General features: G+C 39.9%; 1 pseudogene; it reads left to right on the top strand.

Annotated features, from left to right (window-relative positions):
- The first annotated feature begins 2,186 nt into the window (after positions 1–2,186).
- On the top strand, positions 2,187–6,736 carry LOC148140659 (putative G protein-coupled receptor 139; annotated as a pseudogene).
- Positions 6,737–12,404: the final 5,668 nt, after the last annotated feature.

The raw sequence follows: 12,404 nt of genomic DNA, 5'->3' as shown, positions 1-12,404 counted from the left end.
TCTCTTCATTGGCCTCCAGTGAAATGACATCTTTCCTGAACTAAGGGGAGCAAAACTGCTCACAGTACTCCTTGGAATCTCATTCCTGAAGAAGGGCTTATGCCCGAAACGTCGATTCTCCTGCTCCTCGGATGCTGTCTGGCCTGCTGTGTTTTTCCAGCACCACATTTTTCAACTCTGGTCTTCAGCATCTGCAGTCCTCACTTTCTCACAGTACTCCTTGGACAGGGTTACTCTGTCACAAGGGCATCATTGGGAAGTATTGCATTAACAGAGGTAGAACACTGAGGAATCATGAATTATGGGAACGTCAATGTTGAGGCAACGCTAACACTGTCGTGGCATCAGTAGTAACAGATTGCTGTACTGTCCAATCTTCAGTACTAGTGCTGCACTGTCAGTAGGTCAGTAGTGATGGATTGATGCATTGTCAGAGGGCCAGTACTGAGGGAGTGCTGCACTATCAGAAGGTCAGTGCTGAGGGAATGTTGCACTGTCAGAGAGTCAGTACTGAAGGAGTGCAGCACTGTCAGAGGGTCAATACTGAAGGAATGTTACATTGTCAGAGGGACAGTACTGAGGGACTGCTGCACTGTCAAAGGGTCAGTGTTGAGGGAGTGCTGCACTGTCAGAGGGTCAATGCTGAGGGAGGGCCGAAATATCAGAGGGTCAGTACTGAGGGAGTGCTTCAGAGGGTCAATGTTGAGGGAGTGCTGAAAGTTCAGAGAGTCAGTACTGAGGGAGTGCCGCACTGTCAGAAATTAAGTAATAAGGGAGTGCTTCATTGTCAGAGAGTTAGTACTGAGGAAGTGCTTATTTTGTCTGTGATGATAATTCAATGCCCTTTTATCATGATGTGGAGGTGCCGATGTTGGACTGGGGTGGACGTAGTTAAAAATCACACAACACTAAGTTTTCATCCAACAGGTTTATTTGGAAGCACTAGCTTTTGGACTGCTGATCCTTCATTTGGTAACTTTGAAAAAGAATCAAAAGACGCAGAATTTATCACAAAAGATGACAGTGAAATGCTATATTGAACAAACCTAGACTGTTGTTAAGTCTTTCGTCTTTTGGAATGGGTTGCAGGTTTCAGTTCATTAATACGTAAATCCCAGAACTTCTTTTTAGTCGCATTCTCAAGAAAGCAAGGTTTTATATTTTAAAAAAGGGTGGCATTTCAGCTCAGACAATGCATTAAAGCTGTGAGGTTAGAGTCCGTCTGTATGTATCCCAATCTTGAATCAGACATGTGCTATTTCCAAAATAAGAATTCATAAAATATTACATGGATTGATTACCTGCATTGACTGCCTGCAGACTGTGCACTTTTTGAGCAAAAAAGAATGTATCTGCAAATATAATTCTGCAAATTCAAATTCACCCCATAGACTTATATGTGTATGGGTGTCTATTCTGAGTGTAGGAAAAACCCTTCTGATTTACTAATGATCTTTAAATCTAAAACCATTTTGGATTTAGGAACTTGGCCATCTTTACCCATCTGGCCAACATGTGACTCTGGTCCAACAGCAATGTGATTGACTCTCAATTGCCCTCTGGGTGATGAGGAATGGGTACTAAACACTGGGCTGGCCAGTGACATCCATATTCTGTGACTGAATATTAAAAAATAATTTGCTCAGTCTATCGGCTCACTCATATTCTGAACCCTCATATCAACCATTTCTTTTATTTTCATTTCATGTCTCATTTTCCTCCATAACTGACGTCATTTAATAGTACAAGCAGATTCCTTGCTCCTGTAGCAATAGAACTTCTTTTCCCCCAAATATTTCTTTCTCTCAGGCCTCAGTTATGTTTTTAATTTCTACTCTGTCAAATTTTGGTCAAACTTTGTCTCAAATCTTCAAATCTGCTCTTATCTTGAGTCCCAAATCCTTCCAAGTTATCAGATTTCCTTAAATTCTGGCCTCTTGTGCACGCTGAAGAGCTGATTAATACCATCGCTAGTTGATTACAGCTTGTAATTTCAGCTAACAAATTCATGAAATGAAAGTTGTTTAGTTTCTTTGATTCGCTTATTCAATCTAACAAATAAGTAATACCTGGCATTATAATTATTTAAAATAATTACCAGGTTCTCATTATCACTAAAGAAACTATATTGAGCAATCCCGTAATGTCAATTCCCCTACGGAGGTCCCAAAGACTAAAAATAGAAGGTTTTGCAAATATATTGCTTCAGAGTCCAATTTACAGGGATTGTCGGCAGCAGCAAGGGACAGATCACATCACAAAGAAAAATATGGAAATATTTTTCAGCATCAAGAAAGCATACTACACAATTCTTGCTATAATTGGTGTTCCTGGTAAGTATCTGTCACTCTTGCATTTTTCGGAGATTGAGTCAGTTCCTGGAGTGAAAAAAAGATTTCTTTATTCCTTTTTTGTTCTTTCTGGAATTTTTTTCTTAGAGTTGAAATCTGTAAATCAGTGATAGGGAATCATTCTGTCATTTTAGTCTTGATTAATAATTATGCTTTTTATCTGATCAGATTCGGATCAGTGGCACTTTTTTTTAAGTTAAACATCCTGAATTACATTTCCAGTTTTGTTCATTTGCTTCGAAAGACAATAAACATGTTCATAACTCTCAGTCTCATTGATTGTCTTCGACTTGTTTCCTTTAGTGGTACATTATGTACAGCCGAGTCAGTGATCAGTACAGGAGACACTCAGAGAGTCAGTATTGAAATTGGTCAGTCCCTGGAATTGTTCTCTTTGTTTTGTTTGCGTTGCTTTTTTCTCAATGAAACTGCCGCCTTCCCTTTCAGACATAATCAACAACAAAGGGTAAGCATTTTGCTGTTGATGATGCTTTCAAAGTAAATATTGATGACATCACACATACAGCACAACGAAAGTGGGAATTTGTTCCAAACAGACAATGTAAATATTATTTCTTCTTTCAAGGTTCCTTGCTTCCTTTCTCATCAATGCCTGCTGTCATGGCCACCTACTCTGTTCTCCCTCACATACTTGTCGAGCTTCCCCTTAATTATTTGACAGCTGCAAATTTAGAAACTGTGTTCTTGATTCCAGTATCAAAACCATTAGAGTCATAGAGTTGTACAGCACAGAATCCGACCTTTGGATCCGACTCGTCCATGCTGACCAGATATCCTAAATTAATCTAATCTCATTTGCCAGTATTTTGACAATGTCCCTGTAAACCTTTCCTATTCAACTATCCATCCAGATGCCTTTTAGCTGTTGTAAGTTTACTCGCCTCCACACTTCCTCTGTCAGCTCATTCCATATATGCACCAGCCTCTGCATGATATAGTTGTCTCCTAGGTCTCTTTTACAACTGATCCCTCTGACCTTAAATCTCCACCCTTTAGTTTTTGGATGCACTGCCTGATCATTAATGTATATTGTGAAAAGCAATGATTCCATCCTGATCTGCCATTTGCCCCGTGACTCCACATTCTCTCATTTTACTCATTCATCCACTCTTGTGCACAATACCAAGGATGATTAAAAAACCCAGATAAGCCATATCTTCTGTTATCTCTGTCACTGTTTTAACAAAAAGTTTTGGTCAGGCAAGCAACAGAATGCTGTGTTGGGAGAGTCCTTATGGATATTTAAAGATAAGATGTCTTTATCAGTATGAGAGTTAAGAGTTACGGGAAATGATAGAAAAATGGACATGAGGAATGCCAGATCAGCCATGATCCTATTGAATGGTGGAGCAGGTTTGAGGGACCAAACAGCCTACTCCTGCACCTATCCTTATGGTATTATCATTTTATTAAGATGGAGGATAATATAGTACAGGAGTAAACTTTTTGGGAACATTCATACAAATTGTAAAAATATCTATAGATATGTGAATAGAAGAACAAGAGTAAGTGATGACAAATGGAAGCCCCTGACAGCCAAAAGCAGAAGTTATAATTGGTAATGAAGAGATGGCAGACCAATTAAGTACATACTTTGATTCTGCCTTTATGAAGGATACTCAATAAACTCCCAAAAATGTTGTGGAGCACAGTGCCTAATGAGAAGAACGCACTGAAGAAAGTCAGTTTTAGTAGGGAAATGTTGTTAGGGTAATTGATGGGGTTGAGGAGAAAGTGAGGGCTGCAGATGCTGGAGATCAGAGCTGAAATTGATGGGATTAAAGAACAATGAATCTCCAGACCCTGTTGATATACATCAAAGAACGCTTAAGGAAGTGGTCACAGAAATGTTCAATGCATTGGTGGTCATCTTTCAAAGTTCTATTGACTCTGGAATAGTTCCGATGGATTCGAGGTTAATCAAGGTTCAAGGTTAATGTATACCATCTAGTTTTTTAAAATATATAGAGAGAAAAAACAGGGAATTAGTCAGTCTTACATTAGAGTGGGGAAAATTCCAAGTTCCTTTTAAAAATACAATAGTAAATTGTTGTAGGTAAATGACCACAAGTTGCCTTTAATTCAGTTAGTAGGAAATCTTACTGACATTGAATGATTTCAAGAAGAAGTTACGTATATTTCTTAGGACGGAAGTGATCAAAAGGAAGGGGAGAAAGCACAAGCAAGATACTGAGTTGGATGATCAGTCATGACCATATTGAATGACGTTGTAGGCTCTAAGGGCCGAATGACCTACTTCTGCTCCTTTTTCTATGCTTCTACAGATAAGTTGGGCTCTCCCTTTTGAAAGCCATTTTATTAATTGTAATACTTCCTATTTTTAGATAATCTTCATTTCATTCCTTATGAATTCCATTATTTTCCTATCATCAAAATTAGGCTCACTGGTCTGTAATTCTCTACGCATATTTATTCCTCTTTCTTAAGTACAGGAATTATTTTATCTGTGTGTTAGTCCTCTATGCTATATCTTGTTAAGTATGTGAAGCATTATAACTGCTACATCTTGTCTAGGTTCTTTTCAACTGAAACCTGTGAAAACCACAGTCTTTATTTCCTCGTTTAGTTTGTTTATTTTATTCCCATATATCCTCTTTTTATATATAATACTTTTATCTTATTGCTAGTCTTGTTATTCATTAATATGATCATATATCTTTAGGTCTCTCGTACCGTCCAAGGTCAAACAAACGATCCTTTAGTATGTCTGCCAGCTCTCTATCTTGAACTGTCTATCCAGTATTAAACCTATTTCTGTTATAGTGCTACATTTATATATCTGTTTATAGAATTTTTGTTTTATAGAATTTGTTTAATAATTTGAATTCACAGATTCCTCTTTTTTCTAACTTGATTAATTGATTTAAATCTCTAATTTTCCCCTTTGTATTATCTCTTACCATGCACTCTAGAATAATGAGCTTCATGTTTCTCTTGACTAATCTTCAATTGTCCTACTGAATCCCCAGGACGTCCAAACACAGGGTTTTGGATTAGCCACATAATCCACTTTCTAAGAGTGTGATCTTGGGTTGTTGCCGGAGTCATTTCCTGTTATAATCTTGGGTATCTTTGTCTGGAATTTGTAATGAAATGAAGAAAACTCTGGCTGACAGGATTAATCCTGTAGCTCAGGCAAACTCTTTTTTTTTTACCTTTTTCAAATGTTAATATTGTCATCATATTTTGGGGTGCAGCTGTTTGTCTACCTTTTCCCCAATTCTAAACATTGATGTTGTGACGATGCTGCTCCTTTAACAAGGTTATGTTGTCCTTTTTTTTCCATCAATATTTAGTCTTTCCCCTTCCCAATCTATTATTCTACATATAAAATGTCTGACTTCCCAGGTCAACATAGATAATGATTTATCAGTAATATTCAGTTTGTTTCTTTTATCTGTCTTGTAGTTAATTTATTAGCAATTTTGATTCTATCACGAGGAAAGTGTGGACTCTCCACCTGCACCACTCGTTATCTGATAGCCATGGCAACAGCGGATCTACTGGTTGTTATCACTGCATTTATACTATGGAGAATTAAATCATATTATTTCCCAGGATCATTCCTCAACATCACCCCTGTGTGTAATATTAACTTTGTCCTGATTTATGCATCCTCAGAATGTTCAGTCTGGCTTACTGTCACTTTCTCCTTTGATCGATTTGTGGCCATTTGTTGCCAGAAGCTGAAAACAAAATATTGCAGTGGAAAAATTGCAGTGCTGGTTCAGACAACTATCTGCATTCTTCTCTGCTTGAAAGATATTTCCTTCTACTTCACCATTGAACATAGAGCAATAATTGACAATATACCCTGGTTCTGCAGTTTAAAGCCAAGCTTCTTCACTGATCCTGCATGGGTGGCATTTAACTGGTTTGATAAGGTCATAACTCCATTAATCCCGTATGCTTTAATTCTGTTGTTCAACACTCTGACAGTCAGATACATATTAGTGACCAGTCAAGTCCGGAAGGCACTGAGGGATCAGAGCAAAGGACAGAATTGCCATGACCGAGAGATGGAGAATAGAAGGAAGTCTATGGTGCTACTCTTCAGCATATCTGGCAGCTTCATACTCCTGTGGCTTTTATATATTATAGATTTCTTGTATTTTGTCATTACTGGAATTAGTCCTGAATATTACAATAATTCGATGCATATCTTTGCAGATGTTGCAGTTATGCTGCTCAGTTTAAATTGTTGTTCAAATGCATTTATTTATGGGGTGATTCAGTCCAAGTTCAGGGAACAATTGAAGAGCATGGTGAAACATATAGTCAAATTTAAAATTAAATAATTAATAAGCAAAACAATGGAGAACAACTTGGAGATGAGTTGCTAATGTTTCCTTAGTATGAATGAGATACTTCTCCAGATTTCAAATAACTGAAGAATTATAGATGCTGAATTATAGATTTTTCTTGCAAACATCCTCAGCTATACATGTGTTTTAATCTCAATTGATGTTGTTATGGGACAAGTCAGATCTCAGACTGAAAACTGGCTTGTTCGATCAAATCTTGTTTTGCTTTTGTTTGAATGAGGTGGTCTCTCACTGAAACATAAAAAAACATTGTTGAAAATTTAAAGACCCACTCTGATCTAAGCAATGTACACACAGCTCCAAATTTGCCTTCCTGTACTCAACAAGACTACTGATTTTAAGAAATAAATGAGTTCTCAAAAAAAGTAAATAAAACTATGAACTGTGGACACATACCTTCACCTGATAAAACTTAACTGCCTTCAAAAACATGCACATATCTAAAAAAAAGACAATGGAAGTTACAGCAAGCATTATGGTTCAGGGAAAATACGCTCGGAAAATGCAATTCAATAACCACCAGCCATGCTTCTTGATGAGGTGCTATTCTGGATCCTCAAAATCCTTTGTTCTCCAAGTTCCTTCCTTCCAAATTCTTTCCATTCTTTGCCAAAGACATGGATGACTTACACACTAATTGTTCAGTTTCACAGTCACTCATTACAGGCAACAGTAAACAGTAAAAATGTCAGGAAATAATAACTGTTTCCAGGCTTCATTTACTTTGCTGCAGATCGAAACTGATCTTGTTCCTTCAAGTCTGCACCTTTTATTTTCCTTTTTACCCATAAGTGCTGTCACGCGCAACTGAGCAACTTTCCACCACCAAGTTCACCACAATACTTTCTTTTGGCTGAAAGAAAATACAGGCTATTTCAGCATATTTCTGATTAGTGATGATGACCAGTGTTTGGAGAATTAAGAAGTGAGTTGTCTGCTTTAGAATTTGTAGCCTCTAACCTATTCTTTAGGCATCAGTATTTGCATGGCTTCTCCACTTCATTTTCTGTTCACTAGAAATACCCAGAATGTGGATATTGGAGAACTCATTGATAGTAGAATCATTGATAGTCAAAGGGAGATGGTTAGATTTTCTCTTCATGAATATGGTCATTCCTGGCTTGACTACTTCTTGCCACTCATGCCTGGATATGGTCCAGTTTTACTGCCTGTTGGATAGGACTACTTCAATGTATGAGGAATTGTGAATGGTGCTAAACATCATGCAATCTTTAGGTAATATGTCCATAATGTTCTTTTGACAGAGAACTGGTCATTCATGAATCAACTTAAGGCATTTGGTTTTAGGACATTACTCTGAGAAGCTCCTGTAGCAACGTGGTCAGACTGAGATATTTGACCTCAAATAAAAGCAACCATTGTCCTCGGTTGATGGACACCCCATATCATTGACTTCATTTTTGTTTCCCTTGTTGCCACACTCAGTCAAATGTTATTTTGGTGTCAAGAGCAGATACTCTTAACTCATCTCGAGTTCAATTCTTCTATTTCATTTGGCTTTTTAGCTCTCAATTCTGAAGCGCCATATTTGACTCTTACTGCTAGAGATGCAGAGTTTCTCCAGCATTTTCAGTATTAATTTCCGATCTTCCACATCCAGAGTGTTTTGTATTTTAACATAGGAATATTGTATTTTTTTTCTTATTCAGTCATGAAATGTGGAGAGCTCTGGCTAGGCCAGCATTTATTACCAATTCCTCATTGCATAGAGGCTGTTGAGAGGAAACTACATTGCTGTGCATCTGGAGTCACATGTAGGCCATACAAGTAAGGATGGCAGGTTTCCTTCCCTAAATAACATCAGTGAACCAGATATCTGTCTGACAATCGACAATGGTTTCATGGCTGCCAGTAGAGCCTGACTTTCAGATTGCAACTATAGAGTTGTAATCTCGCACGGTTCGAGATCCTTTCGACCAACTCATGCATGCCAACAAGGTATACTAAATTCACCTAATCCCATTTGCTAACATTTGGCCCACATTCATCTAAATCCTTCCAATTCATGCACCCATTCAGATGAATTTTAAATATTGCCTCCACCACTTCCTCTGGCAGCTCATTCCATATATGCATTACCCTCTGCTTGAGTAAGTTGCCACTTAGGTCTTTTATGTCTTTCCCTGTCTTACCTGAAACTTAAGCCCTTTAAGTTTGGACCCCTCTACCCTGGGAAAAAGACCTTGGTTATTCATTCTATCCATGCTTCCTCAAGATTTTATAAACTCCTATAGCTCCCTCAGCCTCCCACACTCCAGAGAAAATAGCCCCACTATTCAGACTCTCCCTGTAGTTCCAACCCTCCAATTCTACCAACATCCTTGTAAATATTTTCTGAAGCCTTTCATGCTCAACAGCATGAGGAGACAATGGCCTTGTGCTTTAGATTAGATTAGATTACTTTACAGTGTGTAAACAGGCCCTTCGGCCCAACAAGTCCACACCGCCCCGCCGAAGCGCAAACCACCCATACCCCTACATTTACCCCTTACCTAACACTACGGGCAATTTAGCATGGCCAATTCACCTGACCTGCACATCTTTGGACTGTGGGAGGAAACCGGAGCACCCGGAGGAAACCCACGCAGACACGGGGAGAATGTGCAAACTCCACACAGTCAGTCGCCTGAGGCGGGAATTGAACCCGGGTCTCTGGCACTGTGAGGCAGCAGTGCTAACCACTGTGCCACCGTGCCGCCCTAAATTTAATTGCTGGTTTGTTAATCCAGTGACCTAGGTAATCTTCAGGGGATCTGGGTTTGAATCCCACCACAGAGAGCGGAATTAAGAGTCTCATGATGACGCTGAATCCATTGACACATTTTGCGAAAAATCCATCTTAATGACTCATGTTCTCTAGGAAGGAACCTGCAATCCTTACCTGGTCTGGCCTGCATGTGACTCCAGACCAGTAGAAACTCTTACTTGTGCTCTGAGCAATTTGGGATGGACAATAAATACAGACCTAGTCAGCGATCATCTCATGAATGAATTTTTTCAAAAAAACTTCCTTTAAACTGGGGAACCAGAATTGGATATTCTAACAGTGGTTTAAACAATGTCCTATATAGCTATATCATCCTAATTCCTATATTCAATGCACTGATCAATAAAGGCAAGGGAACAGATCACTTTTGTCAACATACTGTCTACCTGCGACTCTACTTTCAAGGAACTATGAACCTGCACTCCAAGGTCTCTTTAGTAGGCAACACTCCCACTGATATTACTATTAAGTGTGCATGTCCTGCCCTGATTTGCTTGCCCAAAACCTCACACTCCTCGACCCATCTGATCAGGCTTTCATTGTACTCTGAGATAACTTTCTTCACTGCCCACTACATCACTAATATTCACACATAAATCATTTATGTAAATTACAAAAAGCTTTACTGAATTCAAATTCTACCGTGGCAGGATTTGCAGCACCTCATGTCCCCAGAACATTAGTTGAGTTTCTGGATTAATAACTAGTGATAATACCATTAGGCCATGGTCTTTCCCTCCATATTTTCTTGGAGATCTTAAAGTTCAGAAGCTCACAGTACTTCATTTTTAAGCAGTTATTCTCAACGTCTTGTGACACCTCTAGAAATTTGTGCACACAAACTTCTTCCTCTTCCTATCTGAACTCGAAAATGGGATTAGTTACATTGCCTCAGTTCATCCGCTTGCCCAGCTTGGCCGACTTCTCCACATAAATAATTGAAATATCAAAAATAGGAACCACTGCTTGAGGTACTGGACAGGAACCTCTGAGGTAACTTTTTTTTAGATTAGATTAGATTACAGTGTGGAAACAGGCCCTTCGGCCCTACAAGTCCACACCGACCCGCCGAAGCGAAACCCACCCATACCCCTACATTTACCCCTTACCTAACACGACGGGCAATTTAGTATGGCCAATTCACCTGACCCTGCACATCTTTGGACTGTGGGAGGAAACCGGAGCACCCGGAGGAAACCCACGCAGACACGGGGAGAACGTGCAAACTCCACACATTCAGTCGCCTGAGGCGGGAATTGAACCCGGGTCTCTGGCGCTGTGAGGCAGCAGTGCTAACCACTGTGCCACCGTGCCGCCCACTACATGTTGTCAGCTTTCTTCGTTCCAGGTCCTAACCTTGAATGATGGGTTGGAATGGTATAAGGATATCGTGCTACAGTTAGAACTTTCTTTTGTGTGAAGACTAATACAAAGTACTTACGTAATGTTCTCTAATCCACACCCGTGTGATAACTTGTCATTATGTTCTTAACTTTCCTCTGCTCTGCACCTAACACAATTTCCTGTAAACAGTTCTGCTACCTCCTCAAAGATTATTAGGGTCCTTTTTCAAGCACCAACTTGCTTTTTGAAATCTCTGCAAACTGTTTGCTAATTGTTATTAATGCTTCTTGCTAATTTGAACATTAAAATAATCATAACCTTCCTAGAAGGTGTGTGGATTTTGACCCGATAATGCTGCAGAGACAGCATGCTTACGAAGAAGCTCTGTTACTGAGAGAGAGAAAGAAGTATGGGAAGCCAAACTTACGAGGGAGAAACAAAACCTTGATTTAAAAAAGTGCAAGCCAAATATCCATTGCACAGGCTATTTCTGTTAAAAAGCTTGAAAATGCAACATTGACTTATTAAAGAGAGCTAATTTAAGGACTGCAAATTCCTTCAATTTCATGACACCTGATTCACATGTTTCAGTCTTGTGAAATGACTTTCAGGACAGTTCTAAATTAGTTTTCATGAGCTGCAATTTGAATATTTGATTCTTACTCTGGAATTATAATGTTTGATTGCAGACTGCCTTGGAGTAGTGAGGAAGGAGTCAGGAAGGGCAAATACTTGTGCACTTTAACCCAAGAAACAAGCTTCTCACCAACTCGATGATTAAAGGTTCAGTAGCAATATCTCTGGGTGACGTCTTCACTCGCCATCAATCAATCAATGGCCAACTAACAGCCTTAGCCAAGAGCTCAGTTAACCGTCTTCCCAGCAGCTAAGAGTTGTGGCTGGTCTCCCAGATGGAGGACTAGGTCAACATGCTTGCTAGGTTTAAGTGCAGTGTCGGGGTCCCCATTTTGGGTCCAATATGGCAAGGACTAGAGGGAAAGGGCCAGAAGATGCCTCCTGAAGGTCACCACTCAGCTATTGTTTCTGAACCCTACCTTCCCATCCCCTGAAGTCCCTCATCCTCTTCCTGTGATCCCCTAGTCATTTGCCCCTCAAGAATATAGAGACAATAGCTGGTCTCCAGGAGTCAGAGTGGCAAGAATTCTCATTGATATGGGTTCAGAATTTGTCACCCTGCTAAATCTTGGCCATATTGCACTTTTCAATAAGAAAAATCCTGTATGCATTCTGCCCTCAGTAAAGTAGCCGAGGTGCAAGTGTGGTGTGGTTTGGGGGGGGGGGGGGGGGGGGGGAGGGGGTTGTTGGGGGGGGGGGGGGGGGGGGGGGGAGGGGGGGGGGTTGTTGGGAAACATAGAATCCCTTGAGTGCAGAAGTAGGCCATTCAGCCCTTTGATTCCACACCAACCCTCTGAAGAGCAGCTCACCCAGGCCCACCCCTCTATCCTATCCTAACCCACCTAGCCTGCACATCCCTAGCTACTATGAGGCAATTTAGCATTGCCCATTCATCTATCTTTGGACTGTGGGATGAAA

Source organism: Chiloscyllium plagiosum, unplaced genomic scaffold (genome assembly GCF_037043375.1).
Source record: "Chiloscyllium plagiosum isolate Xiang-an unplaced genomic scaffold, Cpla_swu_hap1 HiC_scaffold_35, whole genome shotgun sequence".
Classification (NCBI taxonomy): Eukaryota; Metazoa; Chordata; class Chondrichthyes; order Orectolobiformes; family Hemiscylliidae; genus Chiloscyllium; species Chiloscyllium plagiosum.
Note: the sequence above shows the minus strand (reverse complement) of the source record. Positions and strands in the feature narration are given on the sequence as shown.